The sequence below is a fragment of the Schistocerca piceifrons genome, chromosome X, assembly GCF_021461385.2.
Source record: "Schistocerca piceifrons isolate TAMUIC-IGC-003096 chromosome X, iqSchPice1.1, whole genome shotgun sequence".
Taxonomy (NCBI): Eukaryota; Metazoa; Arthropoda; class Insecta; order Orthoptera; family Acrididae; genus Schistocerca; species Schistocerca piceifrons.
In genome coordinates this window covers 565,341,212-565,352,930 of record NC_060149.1, presented here as the reverse complement: position 1 = coordinate 565,352,930, position 11,719 = coordinate 565,341,212, and positions in this window count along the sequence as shown.

The window sequence follows — 11,719 nt, the reverse complement described above, 5'->3', positions numbered from 1 at the left end:
CACTATCGCCGCCTCGTTCCGAATGGTGGAACAGACCGTGATAACGCACCGCTGGCAATGCACACACAATATCAACGGACGAAACCAAACCATTACTACGTTCCAAGTAGACTTCCGAGAAGAACTGTGTTTCCAAGACTTGTGCAATTATTTCTGAACCAAAAAAGCAATTTTCACGCTGTTCCAACACATACCTTTGCTATGGCTTGACAAGCCGCTAATACAGCAATGTTCAAGTATTAAACCGACCAGTTTTATCATAAACACAAGAGGTTTCCGCAGGGAAATCGGCACATTCCTATCCACGAAATAAATCTGTATGTAAAACATGAGAGGATCCAAAAATGATCAAAAATTGTGGAAATTATGGAAGTGCAAATGCTGTACAGAAAACTAAAAACGCGAAACTCATTTCTCAGGTGTCACAGGAGAGGATCTTGTCCTCTAATTATAATAATAAATGATCCAAAAAGTGCAAGTGTAAACAAATAAAGAACAATACGATAAATGACGACTTACATGATTCGGAAACAAATGAATCTTAATACTACCTTAATGATATAACTGTACAAGCCCTATTCAAGTTAATGTTACCTGTACCGATATTATGTGAGCCTTTAATTTGGGCTAACGCCGCAGTGGCCGACTGTCAGTTCCTACTCCGACTTCTGCAACGGTTTCTGTTTTAGGATCATGTGCTCTGACTTCCGCTGCGTCAATTTGGTGATCACGTTGAGGTCTTTGGCTACCAATCCCTCCATCATTCCTTGTTTGCCCAGAGTTCCAGACCGGCTGCATGAAGAGGTTAGAATGTTGCATTTCCCTCCTGTTGCTATTTCTGTTTTCGTGAAAGCTACCGCCATACTTCCCCCCACTGTTCCTGTCATTTCACTGAGGCTCATTATTAAATTTGTGGCCTTTATAAAGGTTGCTTGTCGCTCGGTTTCTATTTGTGTTTCGCCCGTTATTATTTCCACCAAATGCGCCTTGCGAATCACGTTCATTATGTCTCATTTGGTCCCTGGCGTTTTGTGCTTCCTTGACAATGTCTGACTTTCGTAGAGCGCTTTTGAATGACTCTATTGTGTCATTACATTTGCCAATGAGCTGTTCCTGGTACCTCAATGATATTTTTATGTAGCAGTATCCCATCACCTCCTTATTACTACTCGGTGGTCCTGGTAACGGTACTTGTTGACAAGTGTCTCGAAAAAATTCACCGAGTTACGGCACCCCGCTGCTTCGTAATCCTTCCCTGACATAATCCTTCCATGTGTGTCCTGTGACCAAGAGGTATTTAGGAAAGCCTCCCTGAACTCGCCGTAATTGTGGGAGTTTGATGCAACGCTACGCATATGCTCCGCTATTGAACCTTCCAGGTATCCACAGACAAATTTCAATTAGTATACTAGTGGCATTGAGTCAGTAGTACTCTATCATACTAACTTGTGATGTGATGAATTGTGGTTCTCTTTGCAAACTTGAAATTTTTGAATTGAGAGAGAATGTTGTAAGTCGAAATATTCATATTTTTGCAGTCCTGTACTTTCTCTAACTTGAGTCATGCGTGCGCCGACCGATCCCTGAATGCTGTTGTACCTTCGTCTCGTGTCATCAGAGTCATTTAGTAATGTTTCCGTACGTCTGAGTCGTGCGCAGTTGTGGTCCGGCTCGGTACTGCGTGCACTACGCGCCACTGACTGCTCGCGGTCCGCCGAGCGTCGTACCCTGTTAAGCGGGCGTTTCTGCCGATATCGACCTGTGCCGGGGATGTGGCTCCAAGTTGGGTTGCAAAATTTTGTCTTTGACGTTCCTGGTGACTAACAAACTGTCGGCTACGTTCCGAATGAAATTCTAGACGAGCGACACGTTCGCACATTTGTCTCATCCGCCAGATCATCCTGCTGCGTCGTCTTGATTTCTAACATTTCTTCCTGTATCTTTTCAGTTACTCTCCGTCCGTTTTTTGATAGCATAAATAGCCTTCTTGGCTGCGCTTACTTCGACTCTGCCAGCGCTGCCTGATCTCGTGCAATTTGGACCTGATTTACGTTTTCGACAAACTCATCAGCCCACATTTCAATATCCTTAATTTATTTCATGACTTCGTTCTGTCTCTTTCCCTCTTGTCTTGTCGCTTCTGAATTTTCCTAGTTTAGTTAATGAAGATCTCCTGTTTCTGGTCTTCTTCCTGCTGTCTCTCTTCTTCCCAATTCTTCCTTCGTTTTTCCTTCTCCTGTCGTCTCTTCTCTTCCCTTTCCTGTCGTCTCTTCTCTGTTTCTTACATGGATTGAACGATCGATTCTAATTGCGCACATCCAGTAACGTACCCTGGGCTGCACGCACACTACTCATCTGCTGTCTTACCCCTTGTCCGTGAAATCGGATTGTTAGTTTCCCTGATTGTACGTCTTTCCGTATTTACAGAATCTACGTGACCTGCCGCCTCTGAATCGTTTTCACTTTTATTTTATGAGTGAACTGAACCCTCACCATCGGAGTAGTCTGCATTTGACATTTGCATCCTGTTTGCAGACTGATTGAAATGAACTTCTTTCACCGTTCTATCTTCTTATGCATCATGGCTGACTCGTCTTCCTTTCGGAAGACATCACACTACACACACGAGCTTCGCTTCCCGTAAGCATCGAAATCGACTGCTACTTCCGCAAGTTCCGATTTCAAAACATCACGCGCCACAACTCTACTCCCATCTTCTTATAAATAATGCACACGTTTGTACCTAAGCACATGAAACAAAACCTACTCTAAAATACAGTACACATCCCCCAACACAAATTTCTTCCACAAAAGCTTTCACAACGCTGTTCGCAACGACGTAACGTTAGACAAGAAGTGATGCGGAAGTCACTGACAGGACGCAGCGAGAAATAAATAAATAAATAAATAAATAAATGATAGAAACAACACATCCACTGAAATAATATGACTACAACATACTAAAAATTGCTGAGGTACAACGCATAGCGCCAAACCCGAGTCGAAATGTTCTCAGAGCAACATACTCGACATTGAAAAAAAGGAAAACACTAGCTTAGTTCTCAAAATAATGAGCTAACTACCTCACAATAGTGCCGTAATTCGAGACCGTGGTCAAGGGACGCCAATTGCAAGACGACACTTGCTTTAACCATAAATTCATAACTGAAAGATGCTGAATGTTTTTATTTTTACCCATAGAAAACTATAATCTTCTCAATAATCTTCAAATCGTGAGCTACGCTCATAATATTCGTGTATGTATTTAACAATATCTAACCTTAAATTGCTGGTGTGCCCATCTAACACCACAATACAATAAAAACAGTGAATTGTTGAAGAACTAACATGAAAACAGTGGCGTATTTAAGTTTACTAAATAATGACAAGTTTTATTAATGGAAGGGAAGAATTTCTCAATGGAATCAATATTGTAGTTGTTTTCCATAATATGTCATAAATGTGGAACGTCATGAAAACCGTGCGTAACTATTTAGCTGGGCGTTCGAATGGTGAAATGAGGAAAGCAATGGACGATATCGAACAATTTGTCGACAATGTGATGCTGAAAAAGATGTTTCAAACAGCAATGGTAATTTTTTTCCACAAACCAGTAACAAACTGTACACAAACTGTCAGTGTACAGCAGCTATCTACAAGAGCAATATTTTGCAGTAAATCGAGTTCTTGCACTGTACGGTAATCTAATTTGACGAGATGGAAATTACATTACTTCTTTCGCTTGTATCGTGTACTACGAAATTCTCTTAATATAAAATAGTATTTCAATTCCCTCAGTTTCGTGTTGAAAGTTTTCCACTGTGTTTCTATTAAGTAGAAAATAACCGTCATGTTCCCAACACTTCAGATATCGAGCAGGAAAATTTCTTCAAACCTTCTACAGATACTACAGAGGAAGGCTGCATACTGCAAAACTGCAGCTGATTTTCTCCCTCTTTCTCAGTCATACGCTGAACAAATATTTTCAGCCTGTGCATCAGACCAGTGACTCCTTTGTCCACGGCCAACATTTAACTTATGGTCACAATTACCTCACCCTTTCTTTACTCACTGCGGTAGGGCCATATGTTTTCATACAAACTGCAATGACCTCCTTCAGCGTTATGTCCTTTTCCGTGTAGATAAAAGAGGGCATGCCGAAAACTAATACCTCCAATTCTTTAATGCAAAAATTCTTAAATCTTTTCAAATAAAACATACGATATTAACAATCTGTATTTTTCTTCTGCGTGTCTACATATTTATTTCCCAACATGGTCAACCTGGTGACGAACACATTTCTCCCAACGAAAGACCAGTTTGTAGACGCCGTCACCGCAGAATGTCTGACCGTTTTGACGGAGTCTCAACCTCACATCTTCTTATACCACTTCGTCACTGACAAAGTGAAGTTCTCGAAGAAATCCTTTACTTATTGAGGAGAGTGTATAATTGGATGGGGCCAAATCGGGATTGTATGGTGGATGATCGGTGACAGTGCATCGAATGCGTCGGATTGTCGCAGTGATTGTTTGCGTCCTGTCGGTGACATGTTGCAGGAGAGGGTGCTCACGTTCGGAAGAACTCTCGACTAAAGCAGGTTATTTTTCACGTACTGGCATTGTTAGGTTACACACCGCCGTTTTACACGATACAGTTCAGAGCTCTCTTGCGGCAGAGGGAAGCAAACACGTATACATGAAGAGTAATCACGAAAAATGTTAATAACGTTTGTTTAATTTCAAAAGCTTTAAGACTTTTCACATAAAATAATTGGAAGCATTACTTTCAGCATGACGTCGTATATTCATTACTGGTGAAATTTCTAGTTTCCCTACACATTTTAACACACTCCCTTCGAAGGCAAACTAGTGGACAACATCTAGCCTCGTATCACAGGTCCTGATGAATGTTAAAAAACTGTCCATGAGGCTAGTCACTGACTCAGCTGAAACCTCTGAACATTTTTTTGGGTATGGTCTGTTTTGTCACCTTCTTTTTTGGAAAGCTGTTCACTTGCTGAAATATTTCTCTTAATATGATCTTCGTGCCTACTAACCAGTGACAGAGTTCCGTCCTCCAGAATGAATGCTTTTTTCTCTGCTGTCTACAGCATATCTGTGCTATAAACTGCGCAAGAGCTGCTGTGCCAGCATAGGACTCGCGGAGCGATTTTCTCCTGAAGGAAAGGCGGCTTTGGGTTGCTGCTCTCGTACCCTATACTTCTGCGAAAGCCTGTATGCCCTCAGCTCCCTGGAGGCCATTTTCTTGAGCCTTACTACAAGTCACCAGTCTCATATTCATAGCACTCCTCACTTCCAAAGCTCGCCCATAAAGCAAATTGATATATCAAGGACCACGTCATACTGCAGAATGTTAAAAAGAGGAAATGGAATCATCTCATATAATCACTGCAATCTCATGAAACTAACTCAATGCCCCTTCAGTCGCATTATTAAAGATAAATAAATGAAATGAGAGAAGCCGAAGGGTTTATCACTTTGCATCCTTACACATCCTCCACTTAGTCTCGATCCCAACCCTGCAGCGATTTCCGTATATCGCGTCCGCTGATTTGCTTCGGACGAAGATGTGCGTGCCAGGGTACAATCACGCTTCCTTGTTCCACAGCAAAAAATTTCCTAGGAAGACACAGACCATCTTGTTTCACAGTGTGTAATGTATTAACAAGTATGGCGATTGCTTTTGAAATAATAAAGAGTTTACTTACCTTTTTCCATCTGTCTCGTTTTCATTCCATTGCCCCTTAAATGTTCGTAAATGATATGATGATGGTATTATGACTGGGCGAATTAACCAGTATTGCTCACTGTTTTTTTTACGTGATCAGCAGTTAATGATTAACCATGTCTCGCATTAGACTTTCCACGTTGATTGTTAAAGCATAAAATTAAAAAAAAGTCAAAACCCCGATGGTAATGAGTGAGAAAAATTTTGAATGAATAGACACACTGAGCACCAAATAAGTCATACACACATCTTTCTCTTTCCATATATTTCAAATGATGCTGTCTGCTTATCCAAGCACATACCTTCGGCGTATTTTTCACTAGAAGGAACTTCGAGGTTCCCGAAATGTTCGGTTGAAGAAAGAATGTGTCTGCGTTTTTATTGCCTCTTCGGAGAACGCATCATGAGACTACATGTCAGCAAGAAGTGCTTAATTGCGACAAGCACGGTCGACGAATGGTACAGGCAGCTCGCACAAAAGAGGACGAAACGAGTTCTGAACATCAGCTTCGTATCGTACAATCGTCACAAGCTTTTACTGCCGAGATGTGCTCAGAGACGAACAGAGTTGGGTCCATAACTACTGTAAATTATTGTTTCATCTCTTTTGCACTAGTCGTTGGAGCTGGCGTCAAATAATCACAGATAGCTATAACAGCGATAATTGTGAAAATAAACGTATAATGGCTCAGTAGTCACGACCGCCTTATTGCAAGCGCTATCTCGAATGCATCTCTCAGTTGATTGCCAAGCAATTTAGCAGTATGAGGATAAAACGCAACATTAAAACCAAACAATCTGTTTGGAGCAGCTCTATGTGCTAAATAAGAGTCTGCGAAATGCCTGCTTCCTTTTTCATTTCGAGCGAACAGTTCGATGTTATACGGCATTTCGTTGACTGCAACAACGTGGCCAAGCATTTGTGTCACAAACACTGACATAAGCAATAATATTTGAAAAGGGTCACGTTAATAACACAGTCATTTCTCGTACGATGGATATAGCTTCCGTTACGGAACTGTTTATTTAATTAAGGATGCGAAAACAAGCCTAGTGTCTAGTCACCAAGTTGTTTTGCATTTCGATGTACCGCTGCATATACAGGAATAAAATAACTTGGAAACTCGTCGAAACGTGCAGGAAAGCAAGATATCGTACTGATTTGGAAGATAGCTTCCAGGAAAATCCAAGATAATGGCACTGCCGGTTAGCTGTGCTAGTAGGACTTTGAGATGACGAGTTAGATCATTACCAAAACGCACATGCATATTTATCCTCACAAATTTTGTGTGTTGCGTGAGTTAAGGCATCCACACCAACATGCGCATGTTCATTTGTAGCAATGCTTTTGGAACGAAGCTCGTCCGGATATTTGGGTCCTGAGTTGCTCATTTCTTCAGGTGAGTAGAGTTCTGGTAATTAAATACACACTATTATATAACAGAAAATCTTCAAAAGTATGTTAAACAGAAAATACATCGTTTTCGGATTGTATTTGATGCGTAATGTCAGGTTGTGAGACCATAAAAAGATTCCTTCATTCACCTGTTAAGTCTGACATTATGCCAGGAATCTGTTTTACCCATTTTTGGATCATCTAACAGAAGATGAATGATTATGAATGGTTTCAACAAGATGGACATCAGCATATAACAAACACGTAAACGTATCACAACTTCATGAGGTATTCGGTGAGAAGAGGACAGCCACAAAATACCTGTGTGATTATTAGCTGTGACACAAGTTGAAGAGCTAGTGTATTCAAATAATCCGCACTGTCTGGAAGAGGTGAAGCAGAACAAATGTAATTCTGTCCTCGGACAGAGCTGCTACTCGTCGCTGAGCTGTTTTCCTTTACGTTTACTAGCGTATCTTGCTTTGTACAAGATTTACGAATATTTACAGGACCAGTTTTATTTTGGCCGCCCTATATTGCTCCCTATCTAGAGTGACATGCGCCCAACTTATCTCACTTGTTAGTCACAGTGGCAGCAGCATCTTTCACACAATTCAATCTCTAACCTAGGAAGTAATAATAAAATCATTCACGAGGAAGAAATGAAGTAAAGATAACAAACAGAACTTCTGAAGCTAGAAAAACATTTAGTGTGAAAAAGAATGTTTTAACGCCCCTTTGTATTATACCTAGGAAAAACCATTAATAATAATCACCTACAAGTGTTTCGACTATATGACGTAAAATACGCCGTTTTTGGGAAGACGAAATTAAACTCGTTCGAAATATGGTGCTAGATACGAATGATGAAGATAGAATGGACTGAAAATATAACAAATGAGGTATTTTCTCGAAGAGCACTTTGAAGGAGAAAGATGTGGAAATTAATTTCAAGAGACATTAGGGACTTCTACAAACAAACACAAAATAAAGCAGGAAAAGAGCATAGGGGACATCAAGACTGTTCCATTTGGATGAAATTATGAATTTTTCCGTACGGTAGTTACGAGGAGAAATTGGAAAAGTGATAAGAGTGAAGAGCTCCCATCAAACGAACTTCGAAATGATCATTACTGACGCTGAGTGCGATCTTTAGTGAATAACCTACAGCTAAAGAACGAAACATACAGTTTTAATTTTGGCCTTTTTCCTAGAGTGAAATCTAGAAAGTATGAAACAAGATGAGAATGGCCGGAAACAGATTCCTCCCTCTTATCAGCCCGCCTTTGACTGAATAACTACCGACATTTTCATAAACTGCAGTCAATTACTGTAGTCTTTTTGTAAGATTATCCGGAATAGCTACAGAATAATACATGGAACAGCAACAAAATTCAGAGAGTGAAGACTAGCTGATGTAAGGCGTCCTCGAGGATTCATTTCTATGAAGTACATAACCTCAAAGAGTGATTCAGGTTGTTGTGGGTTCACAAAATTAGTGTGACGGTCACTAAGGATTCTATATCCTTTGTACAAGTAGAGATTTTTTCACGTTTATGAAACGGGTGCTGAGGCATGAAAAAGCTTTAAAATGTTAGGAACCACGAGTAATAATTTCAACAAACGAGGTATGCACACCAACGAGGAAGCAAAAACATCCACATAATTTACAACTCTAATTAACGATCCAAAATTATGATCACGAACGGTAACTGAAGACTGGCGATAGTTCTTCGTGTCCGGCTGGTATGTGGCTTTCTGGACATTTCAGCAATGTTGCTCATTAACAGCACTCACATGATAGGACGACTCTGATTTCTTAACGCGTAGCTCTGGCTGTATAATCGAATTCTTACACATAATGTCATAAGAATTCGAGCGGGCGGCGCTTTGGTGCTGAGGCCAGGGATGCCGCCGACCCGCAAGAATCTCCAGCCGACCGCATTCCTGCTGCCACCGAAATGGAATCCGGTGGCCACTCGCTGGAATCTCTCTGCCACTAATAGCCTGTTTCCTCTATTCGCCACAAGATAGCCAGCTGCGAAAAAAAGATCACTGTTGGCCTCTTGGGTTACATAATAGCCATTGTTTACATTTAATGAATTACAAGCACGTCCATTCTTTCCAAGCTTGCGTCAGTCACGGTCACAACTATAGCCTAGCATGTGGCGATAAACACTTAGTGAGTTTTGGAAGCACTTAATTCATATTTGCGTTTGTTGTATGATGTACGAATGTGATTTTTTAAAGAAAGTTTCATTAATATTACTTTTTACAGTTACCTAAGATACAACTTACATTACGATATATTTGATTGTACAACAACATTTATCTGTCAGACTGGTTTTACATAATTCAGTTACTGCAAGAAATGTGGAATGAACAACTTGGCTAGGAGCTATACTTTATTGCTAAATCAATACTCTTTAACATACTCTTTTTATGTCGTAACATCCTTCAAAAGTGTGGCTTCAGGTTTGCAACAACAGCTCTCCTATGACCTCAGCTATAGAAATATTTATAACTTGGAGCAGTAGCACAAGCATGAGGTACCCTGCGCATTTCCAGACTGTTTATTGAAGATCACAGAAGCTACGAAGTTTTCCATACGTTTGGTCAAAGCTGTAAATCAATCTTGTTTCCAAGGGTGGTCGTCAGAAAGATGTAAGTAAGTAGAGCCTATGTTACCGAGGTGAAACTAAGAAAGAAATGAGAAATACGTTTTATTGTAGCTCATTACGGCCGTTTTTTAAGCCAAAAATGTTCGCGAAGAGAGTCGTCACGGGTACTGCAAGCAGAGACCTTGTGAAATTCAACTCTTGCATCGAAGGGATGTAACGCTTCAGTACAGTTCCACGTTGACTCCTAGTGATATAGAATACGAGTATACGGATTATCGAATCTACTATATGATCGGATTGAGGACTTCCTGGCAAATGGAACACACTACACCAGAAGGAAATGTTATACGACAGCCCCCGTTCCTTCGACTTTTTAAGGAAATGCAGGAAGACTGGTATAGGGTCGATGCATCATGGAATGAATGACAGTAACTATGAGCATAAACACATTCAACTTATAAATAGGAAGAAAGGACTATTATTGTTGATTATATAATTGGGCTTAGACACAGGAAATCGTCACAACTATTACTCAGCTCTTAAGGTGAAAAGAGCACATTGAGTGAGTTGTATTAAGTAAGAGTAGCATTCGCGGGAAGATCCCTGAAGATATATGTTTCACACACGAAGAAAGTAGTTTAGAGAACCTTCTTTTGGCGCGGCCCCCCGACAGAGGTTCGAATCCTCACTGGGGCATGGGTGTGAGTGTCGTCCTTAGCATAAGTCAGTTTAAGTTAGGTTAAGTAGTTTGTAAGCTTATGGACCGATAACCTCAGCAGTTTGGTCCCATATGCCCTTACCACAAATTTCCAAACCCTCTTTTGACGGATTCATGATTATGTTTTGTCGGTCTGAGACACTTTTCAGATAAGATTAATAGCTGCGAAAGAGAATATTCACATGTGAACAGCGCAATTTGTCAAGGATTCATTCAATAAGCTCGTGAGCGTCACGGTAATGCTGATACAACTACAATGGCTACCAGAAAGGCGTTGTACATCCCGAGAAATTAACCGTTATCGTTCCTACTCTACATCTACATATATATTCCGCTAGCCACCATGCGCTATGTGGCGGATGGCACAATTCGCGGGTAAGTCATATTCCTTCCCCCCCCCCCCCCCCCCCCCCCCCTTTGTTCCACTAGTGGATCGCGTGGTGGAAAAACGACTGTCTGAACGCCTCAATACGAGCTGTAATTTCCCTTATCTTTGAATGGTGATCATTGCGCGATTTGAAAGTTGGTGGTAATAATATATGCACTACATCCTCGGAGAAGATCGGATTTCGAAATTTAGTGAGCAGCCTCTCCCTTGACGGTAAAGTGAGAGACATTCGAATTGAGACGCAAAAATTTACTTTCCTGCCTGTTAATCGCGAATTGGCCAAGAAATGGGGGAAAACACATCGGTACACGAAGTGCCTTCTACCACACATTGTAAAGTGACCAAGGTGTGTAGACGTACATGTTCATTTTATGCAGATAGCAAATCACGGAACATTCAGTAATGTTTCATAGTACCTGAAAGAGAAGCTAACGAGGTTAGCATTGTCTCCAGCTTTATGAAAAACTGTCTCACAAACAAATTAACAAAAGATTCTGAAATGTGATGCACTGTCAGAAATTAATAAAATAGTTGCCACACATCAGTATAATGATGTTCAGGATTTCTACGCGTGGCACTGTATGGTCTGTGGCTGAGAAACATGGTTTGCTGTTGTTATTTTCCCACCTTGTTCAACCCCCAAAGTTAGTGGTATGACAGACCATCGTTGTGCTTCCAAAAAAACATATATTTCACTACTGTTTATCGTAAAGGCCACTAGTAAAAATGCATATCGGTGAATACAATAAAGATTTCGATGCGTCTTAGACCGTCCGCCCTCGGAGTCAGAGTCTGAGTGATGCACAGTATATACTTATGGAAAGGGCGAAAGTGGTCGGCTGCTC